Here is a 13,444-nt window from a genome sequence, read left to right on the forward strand (position 1 = left end):
TGCCATTGCCTTCTCCGACCACCTCCTGACTGGTGGGCACCAAATGAAAGAGTGCCTCCATCCACCAGCGTCCACCAGAAACAGACCTCATCAGGCCACAGCTCAGCTCTCGCACTACTGCCTTACCAGGCACAGATTTCAGAAAACCTGGCACTTGGCCCCACGAGTTTATACCTCACACTTAAAAGGGAACCTCAAGTACCCCTTCATTCATTGTGTTTTCTCATTTGTAAATTGGAATAGCAACAGGAACTGCCCTGCTTACCTCAAAGGACTGTTTGTAAGGATGAAAAAGACAACATGCAGGTCTCTGTGTGTGTTTCACCCCTTGTAGGTATGTCTACAGGCTGGGAATTGAGGGCCAATGAGCGAGAACGAAAAACCTTTACAAAAGGAGAATCCAACCTCCCCCATCCTGAAAGTAATACTGTGACCCAAAAACAAACAGCCAAACTCAGATCAGAGCTTCTGAACCCTAAGCCAGTCTGTGTGTGTGTGTGTGTGTGTGTGTGTGTGTGTGTGTGTCTGTGTTGTGGGGGGAATGTGGACAAAATTGTCGCTCCGTGACCCACACTTCTGTGCTGCATCCCACGGCCCATCAGCTGGGATGAGAACTGAGGCGCAATGCCTCTGCCCTCTGCCGCAGCCATTACACAGCAGCCCATGTGGCCCCCGACAACTGGGCATGAACAAGTTCCACGCCATGGCAGGACCACTCTGGGGGTGATGGGTCCTCTGAACCCTGACATGCACACCCGCTCCCCGCCTTCCTGCTCCCTGGGACAGCCTCAGGAATGCGAGGGCTACAGAGTAGCACCTACAAATTGCCCCAGTGCATTCCACCTCTTGTAGGTATTTCTGCAGGCCGGGAATTGAGGGCCACTGCACAAGAAGGAAAAGTCTTTGCAAAAGTAGAAATTCCAACCTCCTCCGTTCTGAAAACAACACAAGCCACCTATTCATTTCTCATCACATTTATAAACTTCTCGGTGAGGAGGGCAGCCTCTTCATGTGTGAGCATGTGTCCACGGAAGCTTTCAAAGCACGTCGGGGCTTCACGTTTCTAAATTATTCGAATCTGAACAATCCCAACTGATTTAAAATAAATAAACGTGCATAAACAAACTAAAAAGACAGAGAAACTAAAGTAATAGCCAAGGAGAACAAAGAGGCTTATTTACTTAAATGTAGACCCAACATCATAATGAATGTACCTTGGATTTCATTTTTTTCAGGCCTAGACCCAGAGAAGTCAGATGGGTTCTGTAAGGGATTTAGCGCCCTCTGGTGGCTCTTTATGGCAGCACATGACATTATTTTGTTTCAGTTCGAAAAGGGGGCTTATTAAAACAGAAATAGAAGATATGAAAATTCCAAAAAAAAAAAAAAAAAAGATATGAAAATTCCAAAGAGAAAACTCCAGATGTAAAAATCTACAACCACAATAATATTAATTATCCATCTGTGAGTCCTAGCAGCATATACACTGCTGTGATAAAGGTGCTAAGAGAGCTTACATTGTTACCGTGATTTCTAAGCTGTAACTACTACTGGGAAAGTGTTAGTCATGTCTGACTCTATGTGACCCCATGAACTGTAGCCCACCAGGCTTCTCTGTGCATGGAATTCTCCAGGCAAGAATACTTCAACGGGTATCTATACCCTTCTCCAGGGGATCTTCCCGACCCAGGGATTGAACCCAGGTCTCCTGCATTGAAGGCAGATTCTTTACTGTCTTAGCCACCAACCAGGTAACCCATCACTCCTTAAATTACCATTGTGTTAAAATACTATTTAACTTACCTTCCTTCAGTTCAGTTCAGTTCAGTCGCTCAGTGGTGTCCAACTCTTTGCAACCCCATGAATCGCAGCACGCCAGGCCTCCCTGTCCATCACCAACTCCCAGAGTTCACTCAAACTCATGTCCATCGAGTTGGTGATGCCATCCAGCCATCTCATCCTCTGTCATCCCCTTCTCTTCCTGCCCCCAATCCCTCCCAGCATCAGAGTCTTTTCCAATGAGTCAACTCTTCGCATGAGGTGGCCAAAGTATTGGAGTTTCAGCTTCAGCATCAGTTCTTCCAGTGAACACCCAGGACTGATCTCCTTTAGGATGGACTGGTTGGATCTCCTTGCAGTCCAAGGGACTCTCAAGAGTCTTCCCCAACACCACAGTTCAAAAGCATCAATTCTTTGGCACTCAGCCTTCTTCACAGTCCAATTCTCACATCCATACATGACCACTGGAAAAACCATCAGATCAGATCAGATCAGTTGCTCAGTCGTGTCCGACTCTTTGCGACCCCATGAATCACAGCACGCCAGGCCTTCCTGTCCATCACCAACTCCCGGAGTTCACCCAGACTCACATCCATCGAGTCAGTGATGCCATCCAGCCATCTCATCCTCTGTCATCCCCTTCTCCTCCTGCCCCCAATCCCTCCCAGCATCAGAGTCTTTTCCAATGAGTCAACTCTTCACATGAGGTGGCCAAAGTACTGGAGTTTCAGCTTTAGCATCATTCCTTCCAAAGAAATCCCAGGGCTGATCTCCTTCAGAATGGACTGGTTGGATCTCCTTGCAGTCCAAGGGACTCTCAAGAGTCTTCTCCAACACCACAGTTCAAAAGCATCAATTCTTCGGCACTCAGCCTTCTTCACAGTCCAACTCTCACATCCATACATGACCACAGTACCTTGACTAGATGAACCTTTGTTGGCAAAGTAATGTCTCTGCTTTTGAATATGCTATCTAGGTTGGTCATAACTTTCCTTCCAAGGAGTAAGCGTCTTTTAATTTCATGGCTGCAGTCACCATCTGTAGTGATTTTGGAGCCCAGAAAAATAAAGTCTGACGCTGTTTCCACTGTTTCCTCATCTATTTCCCATGAAGTGGTGGGACCGGATGCCATGATCTTCATTTTCTGAATGTTGAGCTTTAAGCCAACTTTTTCAGTCTCCACTTTCACTTTCATCAAGAGGCTTTTTAATTCCTCTTCACTTTCTGCCATAAGGGTGCTGTCATCTGCATCTCTGAGGTTATTGAGATTTCTCCCGGCAATCTTGATTCCAGCTTGTGTTTCTTCCAGTCCAGTGTTTCTCATGATGTACTCTGCATATAAGTTAAATAAACAGGATGACAATATACAGTCTTGACGAACTCCTTTTCCTATTTGAAACCAGTCTGTTGTTCCATGTCCAGTTCTAACTGTTGCTTCCTGATCTGCATCCAGATTTCTCAAGAGGCAGATCAGGTGGTCTGGTATTCCCATCTCTTTCAGAATTTTCCACAGTTTACTGTGATCCACACAGTCAAAGGCTTTGGCATAGTCAATAAAGCAGAAATAGATGTTTTTCTGGAACTCTCTTGCTTTTTTGATGATCCAGCAGATGTTGGCAATTTGGTCTCTGGTTCCTCTGCCTTTTCTAAAACCAGCTTGAACATCAGGAAGTTTATGGTTCACGTATTGCTGAGGCCTGGCTTGGAGAATTTTGAGCATTACTTTACTAGCGTGTGAGATGAGAGCAATTGTGTGGTGGTTTGAGCATTCTTTGGCATTGCCTTTCTTTGGGATTGGAATGAAAACTGACCTTTTCCAGTCCTGTGGCCACTGCTGAGTTTTCCAAATTTGCTGGCATATTGAGTGCAGCACTTTCACAGCATCATCTTTCAGGATTTGGAATAGCTCAACAGGAATTCCATCACCTCCACTAGCTTTGTTCGTAGTGATGCTCTCTAAGACCCACTTGACTTCACATTCCAGGATGTCTGGCTCTAGGTCAGTGATCACACCATCGTGAGTATCTGGGTCGAGAAGATCTTTTTTGTACAGTTCTTCTGTGTATTCTTGCCATCTCTTCTTAATAACTTCTGCTTCTGTTAGGTCCATACCATTTCTGTCCTTTATCGAGCTCATCTTTGCAGGAAAATCCATGCCTTAGTCTTTATAATCTCTTTGTAGCATCAGAACAGACAGTGGCTAGTCTCCCATTTTACAGGCAAGGAAACTGAGGCTTAAATCTATTGAGTCATCACAAGAAAGTACTTTTGGAGAAATTTATCTCTTTGTGATTTATAACAAAGGAATAGGACCATGGCAGCACCATACTTAAGGGCCTTTGAATACCAAAAGGGAGCACTGGTTCCCAGGATGGAGAGAGGGACTCAGATAGCAAGCTTTGAAGGGTTTGTTTACTATAAATGTTTTTTTCTACTTTACTATAAGTATCTTTTTCTACTTATAAGAATAACTCAGACTCCTAAAGTTTCATAAAATAATATAAAATTCACTTAGAATGATCACCATCAACAGGTAACCATTATTAATATTTTTATGTATTTCTTTCACACATTTTCTTGGGTGTGTATTTTTGCAAAATTAGGGTTAGATCGAACATCTAATTTTTATTCTATTTTCCCTTAACATTAAATTGTAAGCATTCTCCTCTGTGTCATTAAATATCATAGAAAATACTTTGTTTTTTCATGAAGTGTTCTGTATTATGCATTACAGCTGCAAATCTGCCCTCTGAAGTTTTCAGTTCTTAATGACAGCAGAGATTTTGGGTACAGGGTGGAGTTAGACTGACATGTGACTGATGAGGTGCAAATGTGAGTCTGAGGGCCATGGAACACAGAATTTTCCCAATGTATCTTAATTACAAGAAAACATTTTTTAAAAAAGAATTGAATAATATTCTATTTGATGGTCTACTGCTGACATTTAGGTTATTCCAAAACTTCATCTTTTTAAATAAGTCTTAAAACTTTGTCAGAGATTCATACAAGTCAAAAAGATGCCCTGAAGATTTCTATGGGCATTCTTATATCATAGACCCAGTGCCTGTCTTCCAGATGGGTGCAAGTCCAAGCCAGCCTACCTGTGAGCTACTTCCCAGCCTTGCCCCACATCGGGGCTTTATATCAGCCAGTTCCAAGTGAAAAATTTGGGGGCTAGGAAAAAGAACCCATGGAAAATTCTGCCCTCTTCTAACACATCAAAGCCAATGGCTCTGAGGAACATAGTGTCTGTGGTCCCACCATACCTTCCTCAATCATTGGCCCCTGTGCCAACCAAAGAATGCAGCCTTCATTCCCCTAAACTGCATCCATGACTGGGGCAAGGGAGGCCCAACTCATGGGCCCTGCCCTGCTTAGAACCTGTCTTGCACTTTCACCCCATTCGACTTTTGGAAATCTCTACCTCCCTTTCATCTCTGCGAGCAGCGTCACCCCACCAGAGCACCAGTACTGTGGACCTTGTCTCTGGGACATAGGCAGGGCAAAAATTCACCCACCCATTTTCACAGTGGGAAAAAGAAGACAGCAAAGGAAAGAGGTCGTCCTCAGGACTCCTCACTCTCAGACTGATAGACTTTCTCATCCTCTTCATAGAAGGTCCCTGATTAGATCTTTGTGAAGGCTCTGGTTCAGGCTCTGTTTCAAGATCAAGTCTAAAACTCAACTCCTTATCACTTGTGCTCCAAGGCCCTCTACTGACTACATTATAAAAGGGGAGGAGGAACTTCCCTGACAGTCCAGTGGTTAATACTCTGTGCTTCCATTGGACGGGGCACAGGTTCAATCCCTGGTCGGAGAACTAAGATCCTGCATGCTGCAAGGTACGGCCAAAAGAAAAAAGAAAAAAATACAGATATATAAAAATAAAAGGGGTGGACTGTGCAGATGAATCAAGGGATTTAATCCTGCCTCTGCCTAGAAACTCTTGCTGCTTTGGCAAAAAAAAAAAAAAAAAAAGACAATGTGGAGACCATCCTTCCCACTTATAAACCCTCTTGAGAAATAAGGAGAAATGAGTCAAAAGTCAGACATCTCTGTGGCTTTCATTGACTTCTAATTTTGACTTACACTGTTGGTGTCTGCTTTTAGCATAACATTATCCAAAGCTGGATCCCTTTGTTTCACATTGACAACTGGCACCCTTGAAGTCACATCCCTTCTTCAACTTTAGTATCTACCCCACACTTGCCAAACTTCCTGCTTCCCAAAGGTGAGATAATAATTTAATGGCCTAACAAATTATAAACCATGGTATTTTAATGAGAGGTAAGGCTATCTGTGTGAAACCAAGAAATTCTGCTTTTGCAACATTTTTGCAAAAACAAACAAAATAAGACAAAACTCCAATCTAGCAATATCCTGGGAGTCAAAGAAAATAAGCTGTTAAGGAAACAAGGCTTCTACAACTGAAAGCTGAGTTCAGGAGGAAAATTCATTACAACTCTTTATGGAAGGAGCTTGCCAGGTTTCAGCAGAAGGCTGTTAGATGTTCAGCATATGTGAAACACCGTCCTAGGAATAGTGTTAGAGGACAAGAAGGCAAGATAGGTCCTCACCACTGGTCGGGACCTGAGTCCTTGAGTCTGCCACCAGTGGGGATTTTGCTCAGTTGTCCTACTAATCCAGAGAGAGCACTGTGCTGATGGCTACCAGTCCAAACACAGAGAGGAGCGACCTGTGGCTTTTCCAGGTGCTGAAGCTGTTTGGGGGCATCCACTGAGTGCCCCCCTCCCCCCGAGATCTTCCTCCCTGGGGACTTCTGACATGGGCTTTTATGATCACAAACTTTGGATACTTCAGATACTTCTAGAAAGATATCTTACACTATGCAGGTCTGACAGACCAGACTGTTAGAGGCAGATAATCCCAGGCACATGGCTAAATCTTTGCATTCAGAAAGCCCCAGGGAGCCCCAGGATGCTGTGTTAAATATATCTCCTGCAAGGCACTATGCTGGATGGGAGGTTTAAAGAACCATCCCTTGGCTTCTATATAAATTTCATTTTGTTCTTCCCTTCTTGTAACACAATAGAAATCTCTGAGTTGAACAAAGTTAATACACAAGCGGCCCTAATCATCTTGGGAACTTCCTGGGTGATGGATAGTCATGGACTTGCAGTTTTTGTTTTCACTTGCTCTTGACTCTTCTCTGAAGATCTGTCTTGGTGACACTATACTGAGACACATTGGTGGCTATGCATAAGTGGCTTTTACTTCATAAGGTAATACATACTGTTTCAGTTCAGTTCAGTCGCTCAGTCGTGTCCGACTCTTTGGGACCCCATGAATCGGAGCACGCCAGGCCTCCCTGTCCATCACCAACTCCCGGAGTTCACTCAAACTCATGTCTATCAAGTCAGTGATGCCATCCAGCCATCTCATCCTCTGTCGTCCCCTTCTCCTCCTGCCCCCAATCCCTCCCAGCATCAGAGTCTTTTCCAATGAGTCAACTCCTCGCATGAGGTGGCCAAAGTACCGGAGTTTCAGCTTTAGCATCAGTCTTTCCAATGAACACCCAGGACTGATCTTTAGAATGGACCAGTTGGATCTCCTTGCAGTCCAAGGGACTCTCAAGAGTCTTCTCCAACACCACAGTTCAAAAACATCAATTCTTCAGTGCTCAGCTTTCTTCACAGTCCAAATCTCACATCCATACATGACCACTGGAAAAACCATAGCCTTGACTAGACGGACCTTTGTTGGCAAAGTAATATCTCTGCTTTTTAATATGCTATCTAGGTTGGTCATAACTTTCCTCCCAAAGAGTAAGTGTCGTTTAATTTCATGGCTGCAATCACCATCTGCAGTGATTTTGGAGCCCAGAAAAATAAAGTCTGACACTGTTTCCACTGTTTCCCCATCTATTTGCCATGAAGTGATGGGACCAGATGCCATGATCTTCGTTTTCTGAAAGTTGAGCCTTAGGCCAACTTTTTCACTCTCCTCTTTCACTCTCATCAGGAAGCTTTTTAGTTCCTCTTCACTTTCTGCCATAAGGGTGGTGGTGTTAAACATACTCTGTTTAACAAAGTACAGTGGCTCCGATGGGAATTCCAACCCCTTCTCACTACTGTAGACATTCAATGGTTTCATAATCTGGTGGCCCATTGGAATGACTTTCCATTAAACTCGATGGGAGAGACCATTTGAGTCAGAACTAATCTGGAGACTGAACAGGATTTATCCCTGCACTGCCCGCAGGGCTTGCTACAAGGACACGGGTGTCATCAGCACAACTTGGGAGCCGAGGTGACAGGCAGAGAAACGGCATGTGGCAGCACGTGCCCTTCCTTTGAGGGCAGTGACAGTCATGATTACCCACTGGGAAATCCCCCGGACAGAGGAGCCTGGTGAGCTTATAGTTCATGGGGTCGCCAAAGAGTCAGACACAATTTAGCAACAAAACAACAACAAATACACCAAAGAGGTCAGGGACCATAGGAAGCACTTGACATGTTGCTAGGTTTATGCAAACGTTTCCCCCAACTCTTAGATCACCCACACAGCTTACACCAGAGCATCCTGCTGCCTTTACTACTACTTAATATTTGTCTCCAAGAGATTGCATTTACTTACTCAAATTTATATCAAGAGGATATTCTATGACCTTCTTGGAAAACCAGCATTACTATGGGCAGAAGACAAATTAAATAAGAAATAAAAAATTTTTAAATAAGATAAAATACAAACATGGAGATAAAGAATAAATAGAAGTAAAGTGTAAAAACAGACATAATAAATAAAAACGATGTTATCAAATCAGAACTTGATATTCTCAACAGCCAGCCCTTACCCTGAGGCCTGGACTTCCTTTGCTTAAAGGAGAAATTGGTGAGTGATAGAGATGTGTTACAGTCATGCTGACTGTCTCTGTGGCAACTGGGTTTGAGAAAGGATTGAGCAGGGCCTGACTTTGTCACTGAGTGCCAGGATGAAGATGAGCTAAAGTCAGCCTGGGTACTGCCTGGGGCCATATGGCTTATCCTTTGAGAAACCCTGGCCTTTCCCTCTTGTTTTCATTCTAACAGGATCCCATAAGTAAGTGTTACTTTACTACACAGATGGGGAAACTGAGGCTCAAAAGGTCATGTACCCCCCTTGTCCAGAGTCACACACTGCTGGTATTTGTTCCGAGGCCTTCCTGGGATCAGTGGACAACAGCAGCCTCAAGGTCACTCAGCCCTCAGCCCTCTCCTGGGACCATCCTAACGCCAGAGCTGGAAGGATTCTAGAGACCATTTTCTCTGACTTTTTCTTTTGAAATGGAGGACTGTGAGTCTTGGAGATATTATGTAATCTGCCTGGATCTTCATTCACTGGCATCTGAGCTGAAGTTGGAGTCCAAGTCTCCCCCTTTCTTATCTGTGCCTTTCCTGACCTCTCAAATGCCACCTGGGCAGCAGATGGGCCTGCTGGGGGCCTGGGGCTGGCGAACTTCCCTAGCCATCATCCCCTCTGCTCCCAGCAGGTCTCAGCAATCCCTTCTGGCTGACCTTTCTTTAAAATGCTGATCTGGGTCTCTGAGCCCCATGGGGCTCTTTGTTGCATTGGGAGCCCACGGCTAGGGGGGTCCCCACAGTGGGTGAGCACAGAGGACCTCAGAAGTCCCCTGGGGCTGATGGTAGGCAACCTGGGAGTTTGTCCCCACAGCATCGGGGCCTCTGGGCACCCTACAGGGGCCAGGCATCCCAGGTACCCCAGGAAACACTCTCCAGTGAGGAACTTTAAACTCAGCAGGCCCAGCTTTTTGGCCTCTCCCTGGAGCCAGGATGCTTTTCATGAACTGTAAGCTCAAGGAGCTTTGAAGAGCCTCTGTGGGATGAGCCCTGAGCCTGCAGGCAAGCCAGGACCTTCTCAGGCATGGTGGGGTGAGAGAATGGGGTGTCATGCTGTGCCTTTGGAGAGAGAGCGTTGGGAGGTAGAAGGAGCGGTAGAAAAGTTCACAGAAAGCAAAGTGCACATCCCGGGGAGAGGGATCGGGAGAGCAGAGAAGGAGAGGGTAGAAATGACAGGAAAAGTTAAGGAGGGAGAGGGAGAGAGACAGGAACAGAGAGAGAGAGAGAAAGGCAGGAAGAGGGAGGCGAAGGGAGGACAATGAGGAGACCAGAGACCCAAGGAAGACAGACACGCCGCTGCCGGGTCAGTGGCCTCTGCTGGGTGCTCCACTCACAGGCAGCCTGCAGCCGTAGAATAAGGGGGCTCCCAGACTTCTGCAGTAAGAAGTTATTCCCTTTATAAAGGAAAGGCACAAAATCCTGGTGGCGAATTCCTGGCAGTGAATATTCCCACCACCCCTCACCCTCCCAACACCTGTCACTCTGGGTTTTCTCCTTTCCCAGGAGAATAAATGCTTGAGATGCTGGGTCTACCTGCAAAGCACAGGCCAGAGGAAACCCCACAGTTTGGACATTCCAACCCTACCAAGTCTCAGGTTCTGCAGTGGTTGAAGGTGAGCCTGGGCTGTGTGTGCAGGAGGTGGGGACAAGGGAGGAATCCCTCCCTTATGTGGTCTCTTCTCATCACCGAGATGGGGATGATAATAATGGGACTCAGCATGATCGATACCTAAAAACTGTCACCCTGCCAAGGGATTGTTCAGGCAGCAACTCCTTCCTCATCATTTTATCAACTGGCAGGATGACATGCTTCTCGAAAATCTCCCCCAGCCCAGCCTCCTCACCAGAGAAAGTGCCCAGGGTGCGGGTCCCTCCGGTGACGACTTTAAAGCCCAGGGAGGAGAAGGGAAGGACAGCACCTTACCCTAACACATGCTATTCCACCGCTCCAAGGCTCAGCTCCTCAACTCTACAAAGGAAAAAAACATGAGTTGCTTACTAGGCAAGTATTTACTAAGCACCCACCACATGCCATGTGGCCTTCCCTGGTGGCTCAGATGGTAAAGAATCTGCCTGCAATGCAGGAGACCTGAGTTCAATCCCTGGGTTGGGAAGATTCCCTGGAGAAGGGCATGGCAACCCATGTTCGGTTCTGGCGCAGGATACAGCTGGGTCACATTTCAGCTCTGCTCCTCTCTCTGGCTGTGGGGTATGGGTTACATTTCTTAGCTTCTTCAATGGCAGTGTCCTCATCTGTATATTAGGGAGAATAGAAGTGCCTCCTCAATGAGATGTTATGAGGATCAAAGGAAAGAATCCAGACAAAGCTCTTAGCACAGTCCCTGGCACGTGGTAAGTCTTGGCCTTCTGCTGTCCTCTGTCATCATGAATAAAAGTGGAAAGGTGGCGATATACATACCTCTTCCCACCTTCTCCAAGTCTCTAGCCTCCACACTGTGAGCTGCCTCCCCCCACCCTCTGGTCCCTTGCCACGTTCTCCTTGTGTTTGCCCCCCTCTCTCAACCCGGAGATGATGGTGGTCTTGTTCACTCCTCTTTGACGCTGCTTGATATTGTCTCTCCTCCTGTGACTGAAGGACTCTTCCATCCTCTTTCCCCCCTTTCCAGAACATCTGCCTGTGTCTCTTCTTCTGAGAGACAAGAGCTGCATTCTCGTGTCCCAAGAATGTATGTCTCAACAATAGTAAAAAAAAACTCAGACTCATAAGCAAAAATGCTTAGAGGGAAAGAGGTAGAGAAATAAATCCCCTTCCAGTAAAAGGTGGAGGGTAATGAGATTTATTTATCTTTTCGTAGGTTGTCCATACCATCAATAAAGATGGTTGAGCATCTAATATACATACTGTGGTTGTTATTGTTGTTTAGTCAGTAAGTTGTGTCCAGCTCTTTGCAACCCTGGAAATCCCATGGACTGTATCTGGAGTGGGTTGCCTTTTCTTTCTCTAGGGGATCTTCCTGACTCAGGGACTGAACCCAAGTCTCTTGAATTGGCAGGCAGATTCTGTACTGCTGAGCCACCAGGGAAGCCCAATATACACATTAAAGTATCTTAACTGGCAAGAATAAAAAACTTGGAAGAGAAGATACATATCTTCAACTCAAGATGGGGAAAGCTTTCTGAAGATAAAGCTTCACTTTCCGAAGATAAAGCTTCACTCACAATCCAAAATTTCAAAGCCCACGGAAAATCACTGCATCAGGAGCAAATGTCAATAGATAAAAGGAAAGCAAAATCAGCTAGGGCTGCCAAGAACTTCTGGTAAATGAATAATATCAGAGAGAATATAAAATTAGTAACTTTAAATTATTAAAGGTATAAAAGAAAGAAATAGAAAAATGGGGGGAGGGGAATGCAGTGGAACAAAAGCCAAGCGGATCTGGAAAAGAACCAAAAAAAACTTCTGGAGAAAGATTTAATAGCCACTAAAATTTTTAAACTCACTGAGTAGGATAAATAGCAATTAGACTCAGTGGGACTGTAAGAGCTAGGCAAATAAAAGTAGATCTGAGAAGAACAGCCAGTTTACAAAAGAAAAAGATAGAAATAAGTGCATTGGCATGGCAGACAGAGCAGATAAAAGGCGAATTTCTCTCATGGATATCTAATGAGCGTTCCAGAAACTGATCATGGAGAAAGATGAGAGAGAAGACTCAAAGAGATAATGACTGAGGATTAATGGAAAACAAGACTTCATAAATCAGGAAGCCCATGTTCTAGGCAGGATAAATAAAAAACCCAGCTAGAGATGCTTTGTGGCGAAACCATAATTCACCAGTGTCACAGAGCAAAATATGAAAAACAACAAGCGAGAAAAGAGAACTTACCTTCAGAGGAATGACAATCAGTGGACCTCTCAACAGCAAAACTGAGCCCAGGATCAGCAGAACAATGGAAGGGCTTCAGGGAGCTGCGTGAAAATGACTGTCAACCTAGAACTCGATGCAGAACTACACTGCCACTGAACTGTAAGGCTGAAATAAAAGGTTTTTAGACAAATGAAAACTGAAAGCATCTGTCACCAACAGTGTCTCCCTGGAAGAATTTCTGAAGGATGAACTTTGGGGGGCAAGAAATGGAATGCAGAAGGGAGGAATGAGGAAGAAACACTGACAACAATATTAATGACTGATTTGGGAAGGACCAAACAGGCTGGAACCAAAACACTAGATTCAGTAACATGTTGGGCAGCGTGTGCATCAGCGTTAGGCACAGCACAATTCTTAAACTGTCTGTAAGAGGGTTAGATGTAAGAATTAACTCGAGATTATGTCAGGTGAATATGTTAAAATTTTAGGAGCTGAAAGAATAAAAATGGAATGGATTGCTCCCAAATCAAAGAGGGGTGAAAGTCAAAGAACAGAAAAGGGAACGGTGGCGGATGAGGGGGAAGGGGAGCAGCATGAAGTAGGACAAACAGAAATAATAAAAGAAAATGATAGAATGTGTTCAAACAGAGCCTCTTGATGAGGGTGAAGAGAAGACTGAAAAAGCTGCCTTGAAACTCAACATTAAAGAACTAAGATCATGGCATCTGGTCCCATCACTTCATGGCAAATAGAAGGGGAAAACGTGGAGGCACTGACAGGTTTTATTTTCTTGGGCTCCAAAATCACTGCAGATAGCAGCTGCAGCCATGAAATTAAAAGACACTTGCTCCTTGGAAGAAAAGTTATGACCAACCTAGACAGCATATTAAAAAGCAGAGACATTACTTTGCTGACAAAGGTCTGAATAATAAGTTATGATTTTTCCAGAAGTCATGTACGAATGTGAGAGTTGGACCATAA

This window comes from Bubalus bubalis, chromosome 4 (assembly GCF_019923935.1).
Source record: "Bubalus bubalis isolate 160015118507 breed Murrah chromosome 4, NDDB_SH_1, whole genome shotgun sequence".
Classification (NCBI taxonomy): Eukaryota; Metazoa; Chordata; class Mammalia; order Artiodactyla; family Bovidae; genus Bubalus; species Bubalus bubalis.